The sequence below is a fragment of the Panthera uncia genome (assembly GCF_023721935.1).
Source record: "Panthera uncia isolate 11264 chromosome B2 unlocalized genomic scaffold, Puncia_PCG_1.0 HiC_scaffold_24, whole genome shotgun sequence".
Lineage (NCBI taxonomy): Eukaryota > Metazoa > Chordata > Mammalia > Carnivora > Felidae > Panthera > Panthera uncia.
The window spans coordinates 80,757,861-80,764,250 of record NW_026057580.1 but is presented as its reverse complement, the minus strand read 5'-3'; the positions used below and the strand labels follow the sequence as shown (position 1 = coordinate 80,764,250).

At 32.6% G+C, this 6,390-nt stretch overlaps 1 protein-coding gene and 1 long non-coding RNA gene across 4 annotated transcripts in view; one reads left to right on the top strand and one right to left on the bottom strand.

The window, feature by feature from the left end:
* LOC125937976 (uncharacterized) overlaps positions 1 to 5,560 on the top strand; it is a 36,525-nt gene extending 30,965 nt beyond the window's left edge. The window contains exon 3 of the long non-coding RNA XR_007462571.1: positions 5,475 to 5,560. This is a non-coding gene — a long non-coding RNA (uncharacterized LOC125937976). The remainder of the gene's footprint in view (positions 1 to 5,474) is intronic.
* Positions 1 to 6,390, bottom strand: part of NKAIN2 (sodium/potassium transporting ATPase interacting 2) — a 981,572-nt gene that overhangs the window by 620,117 nt on the left and 355,065 nt on the right. The gene's annotated exons all lie outside the window — the stretch shown is intronic.

The window sequence follows — 6,390 nt, the reverse complement described above, 5'->3', positions numbered from 1 at the left end:
AAGAAGAAGAAGAAGAAGAAGAAGAAGAAGAAGAAGAAGAAGAAGAAAGAAACCTACAGGCCAACATCCCTGATGAGCACAGATCCAAAAATCTTCAGCAAACTATTGGCGAACCAAATTCAACAATGCATTAAAAGGAGCACTCACCATGATCAAATGGGATTTATTCCAGGGATGAAAGAAAGGTTCAACATTCCCAAATTAATCCATGTTACACATCACATTAAAAAAGGAGAAAGATAAAAATAGTATGATTGTTTCGATAGATGTAGAAAAGCATTTGAGAAAATACAACATCTGTTCATGATAAATCTCTCAACAAAATGGGTTATGAAACATACCACACACAATAAAGGCCATATATAAAAAACCCACAGCTAATATCTTAATGGTGATTAACCGAAAGCTTTTTCTCTAAGATCAGGAACAAGGACACACACTCTTGCCACTTTTATTCAACATAGTACCTTTTATTCAATTTTTATTCAACATAGTTCTAGCTGCAGCAATCGGATAAGAAAAATAAAGAAAAATCATCCAAATTCATAAGAAAGAGTAAAACTGTCGCTGTTTGCAGATGACATGTTATGTTCAAAAGTCCCCAAGGACTACACAAAAGAACGAATGAATTCAGTAATGTTGCAGGATACAAAATTAACACACAGAAATCTGTTGTGTTTTTATGCAGTAATGACAAAGTGGAAGAAAGAATCATTAAGAAACTGTCCCACTTTTAATTGCACCAAAAATAATAAAATATCTAAGAGTAAATGTAACCAAGTAGGTGAAAGATCTAGACTCTGAAAATTATAAGACACTGTTGAAAGAAATTTAAGATGATACAAACAAATGAAAAGATATATCATGCCCATAGATTAGAAGAATATTGTTAAAATGTTCCATAATATTCAAACCTATTTACAGATTCATTGCAATATCTATCAAAATATTAATAGTATTTTTTCAAGAACTAGAACAAATAACCCCTTATTTTTTTATGGAATCACAAAGACCCTGAAGAGCCAGAGCAATCTTGGAAAACAAACAAACAAACAAACAAACAAAAACAAAAACAAAAACCTGATATCACAATCCCAAATTTAAAGATACACTTCCAAGCTGTAGAAATCAAAATAAGATGGTATTGACACAAAAAACAGACACATAGGTCAATGGAACAGGATGGGAAGCCCAGAAATAAATACACACTTATATAGTCAATTAATCTATGACAAAAGAGGCAAGAATATGGGGAAAAGACGGTCTTTTCAATAAATGTTATTAGAAAAAAAATAGCTATTGGAAAAAAGCTATTGGAAAAAATTTTAAATTATAAAAGTGCTTTTAAAAAGATAGTGACAAAGCTTCTTAAGAAATTACATGAAATATCCTTCACCAGGATCAAGAGATCAACATTGAGACACTGATTTAGAAAAGTTTATCAAAAACTTACAAGTTAAATGTGATGAAGTCTACCAACGAATAATCAGTTTATTGAAAAAGACAAAAGATGTGACTGGGTTAGTGTACTGAGCAAGATAAAGGCATTCTAGATACAATCAAATGTGTATTAAGAACATCCCTGAACTAAAAGGTAAATTGCCCTCTTTGCAATTATACTTTCGTGGTCCGAATGCATATATTGTTCATAAAGTGTGGCTACTTCAAGGCCAAATCCACTATATTTACAGATATCAAAGGATTTTTTTTGAAACCAAGAAGCCACAGATCTCCTTATTTAAGATAAAATCAGTTCACTGTGTGAGCAGGATGTGATACAGAGAAATGTTCTATAATGAGTTACTGCAATGCTCTCATTGTCCAACTCTAGCTATTAAATTTAATGATTTTGCCAGGTCAGATAACTTTTGCCACACACCAAAGATCCTTCTCCCTGTACACTTTCTACTTAGTGGAGATAAATTCAAGTTAGGCTAAGTAAAGAGAACTATATATGGAAATGACATAGCGTCTTCTTTTATTCATTCATTCAACAAATATTTCTAGAATACCTACTATATGCCAGATACTATTCCAGGTGTACTGAATAGGGCAAGGTTACTATTTCCATTAAGATTAAAGAGAACTGCACAATGGAAAAATAAACAAAAAACATTTAAATAAATAAATAAATAATGCCAAATAGTTCTGTGAGGGAACCAAATAGTTGTGTAGAGCAACAGCATGCAAAGAGGGGAGTGTAAACTATTAGATGATAAAGCAAGGGAACGCCATATTTGAGCTGAATCTGAATGAAATGAGGAAGTAAACCAGGCAAAGATTGATGGAAAGGGAGATTCCATAAGAGCAATAGGGAGGATCCTGAACTCAGAAACTAATTTGGTTGAGTACCCGTTCAGGAAGTCCTTCCACCTGTCAACCCTTAATTGACATGGCTACTAAGGAAATTGCTTTTAATATACTTGATAAAATTTACAAGAGGCTTTTACTACTCATTTTAACTATTCTGCTTGATTATCCTTGATTCTCTGCTTGATTCTCCTTTCAAGATAAAGTGTTGGTATCAGGACTAATTTCACAATATCTAAGTACATAATAAATCTAACTGGTCAACAAATAGGCAATGTCTATGAAAGCGGTATTACTGAAAGAATTGTTTGCAATAAATAGATACGTAATTCTTAGCATGCAACCACAAATTAAAAAAATAAAACAAACTTAAGAGACTTTAATTCCTGTTATATGCATTGCTTAATATTTTTTTATATAAGAGGAAATTATTTATAACTGATAGGTAACTGAAATTTTAGCTGCTTTTATTTTTTGTTATTTATTTAATTTTATTTTATTTATTTTCAGAAGAAGGGATACAGCACAAATGGGGATGGGCAGAGAGAGAGGGAGAGACAGAATCCCAAGCAGGCTCCACGCTGTCCGCACAGAGCCTGATGTGGAGCTCTGTCTCACAAACCATGAGACCATGATCTAAGCTGAAATCAAGAGTCAGATGCTCAACTGACTAAGACACCCAGGTGGCCCTTACCTGTTTTTAATATTCTATGTATAGTGCAAAAAATTCTCTTTAAAATCCAGTATACACACAACAGTATTCCTACTACACTGTTATATAATTCTGAACCATGATTTCAGCTAGGACAAATGAGAGTTATTTTAATTCTATTGCCATCACAACACCCACAACGTACCCACCACACGATTTTTAGAAATTCAAAGTATGATTACTCCGACAGCATCTTTACTGGTCAGCTGCATATGATCTATGTGAGGTCCCCAGCGACCCCCTTTCAGGTTTTATAGTTATGGCCAGCATATATGGCTATAATAAACTGTCGATGATGTAATATAATCTTATGTGTTATTAAAAATGTAAATGTCCAATTTTCAAAAATATTATAAGGAAGGAAAGATCCTAATTAGATTTTGCTTCAGACTCTTCACTTCTGATTCAAATGTAATGACAAATATTATGGAATCAAGACAGAATAAATGCTTGATTTTTCTTTGAGCTCCATATAGGACGAGGGTTCTTAAAAGATAAGGAAATAGTTAGAAATACATCTCTGTGGTCACATGTACTTTGATAAACATTACCCTGCAGTGTTTCAGGTCTCAAATTCAAGAGGCCAAGCATTTAAATAAAATAAATGAATCTGTAATGCATCACTGAAGTCAAAACACATGAACTGACTTTGAGAGTTGGAGGCTACATTTTATTAACATAATTTTCAAACAACCTACCATATTGAGAATATGTAACAAAAGCGGAAACTGAATCACCTGTAGAATTATATTCTTTCATATTTCCTCAGCTGCTAAAAGTTTCAATTCAAAGTTCAATATTCTGCCTATAGGCAACATTTTATTAAGTCTATAATTAGTGATTCTAGTTTTTCCTCAAGGGACATTCCATTTCTAATTTGAAACAACTACTACTGAAGAAAGCTTCTCAATATATCTAAAAACATATTTTTTATTTCAAAATGTTTACAAGTTTTATAAGGTCCCCATAAATGCTTTCTGCTAACACCACAAAGAGCCATGGACATAGGGCAGAAGCTATCACTAAAATATTCTTTTTCACTTATGAAATTCTTGGCCTTAAAGAAATAATAAAGGAATCTAAATTTTGCAAGACATTAATGATAATAAGCGACATCTCTAAAACCCCACAGAATCGACTGGAAAGAGCATCTCTTGACCATGAAAGTCATTTAAAGGAGCAATTAAGTTATGGTCTGAAGTCTGATGTTCTGTCACAAATTTATAATGTCTGGGTTCAACCTGTACTTTTAGCAATGTGGGAATATTATAAAGAAGGTGAGATGCACATTGTTGCTTTGAAACAGAAATAAATTTGGAGTGCCTGGGTAGCTCAGTCAGTTAAGTGTCTGACTATGCCTCAGGTCATGGTCTCAGGGTGTGTGAGTTCGAGCCCTGCATCAAGCTCTGTGGTATCAGCACAGAGTCAGCTTCAGATCCTCTGTCACACCATCTCTCTGCCCCTCCCCTGTTCACATTCTCTCTCTCTAAAGCAAACATTTAAAAAAAATAAATTTAAAAAATAACAGATTCTCAGTTTTGTGGTTTCACAGTCACGTTTGTGGTGTATATTTTTTTCCACAGTACCCCAGAAACAAAATCTAGTAGTTCAGTGTAATCAGTAGTTAAATCCAAACAACATCACATCACAAATAATTATGGACTAACACTTACTAGACATTTAAAAAAATAATGCACACAAATAAAAGAAAAAATAATACATTTTACTTTGTTCTTAACCACACTCACTAATAGTATATATGTGCAAAATTTTAAATATTGAATCTGATTAGACATCACCACCCTTCTACCCTTTCCACATAAATATTCCCATGGTATTTGCTTTTTTTCCCAAGAATGACTAAAAACTCAACTTCTCAAAACTAACATTATCAAAAGGAATTATTGTGTCTAATATTAAATCTGTGAACTACCTGGATGTAGTAGCTCATGTGATGTCTAAATTATTCCAGAATTGTTTATAATAGCTTAATCATTCCATTTGTCTTCCTTCAATTTCCAGTTCATTTTATCTTAGTCCATTAGTTGTATAAATATAGACTAACTGTCCTTTGTCTTCAATATTAAAGCTGTCATATAGCTTAAGATCATTTTTGTCTCTTTCCAAACTAAATGACCCTATTTCCCTTTAATCTTCACTCACAGGTTCCACTTTTCATTCTTTTTTTTTATTATTTTTTAACATTTATTTATTTTTGAGACAGAGAGAGACAGAGCATGAACAGGGAAGGGGCAGAGAGAGAGGGAGACACAGAATCTGAAACAGGCTGCAGGCTCTGAGCGGTCAGCACAGAGCCCAACGCGGGGCTCGAACTCACAGACCGTGAGATCATGACCTGAGCCGAAGTCAGATGCTTAACCGACCAAGCCACCCAGGCGCCCCACCACTTTTCATTCTTTTAATTATTTCTGTTTTTTTTTTCTTTCTTTAGACTATCTTCAATATCACTGAATATCTTCAAGCAATTGATCCTCAAAGAGAATCCATTAGATATAACAGTAAAATTACAGAATGCAGCTTTATGAGATTAAATGAGGAATTAGATATGGAAGACTTCTGTAAGCCAATAAGATGTTTTACCATTTGCACAGATTATAAATATGAAAAATTCCTATGTTAAGATATTTTGTTTAGAATGTAAGCATATGGGAAATTTTTGGAGGATCTCCTATTAGGAGTATAGTTATGAAAACTCTTGTTTTGTAAATATCAACAATAAAAATATAGTATAGTAAATTTAAAAATATATCAATAAGACATTCTTGTTGGCTTTTTGCAAAAGTGACCTTAACTATCTAATACATTTCTTACAGACTCACTTTAGATTCAAAGTAAAAAAAACAACTAAATATATAAAAAAAAAAAAAAAAAAAACAAAAAAAAAAAAACCACCAAGTGGTACTCTTCTTTATACTTCGGGCATGTTTCTCACGAAATCTTATATTGGTTTTCTAACTACAGTATATTTATTCCTCAGGAAAAAAGAAAAAAAAAACTGCTTTTAAAATATATTTAGGAGTCAAATTTCCAACTTACTCTAAAGCACAGAGATGGAGTTTTTTTTTATCAATGAATATGTAGATTTTGAAGCATCAACTAACATTCCAATATTAACAGTGCAAAGATCAAAGACAGCAAACTTTGCTTGATATATAAATGTGATCAACATTTTAGGAAGCAACTGTATAACAAGGGTAGAATCAGAAAACCAGGAGACTGCAAGCCAGATAGTATGGAACTATAACATAGACTTAGAAAGCAAAGTTTGTTGTCTTTGATCTTTGCACTGTTAATATTGGAATGTTAGTTGATGCTTCAAAATCTACATATTCATTGATAAAAAAAAA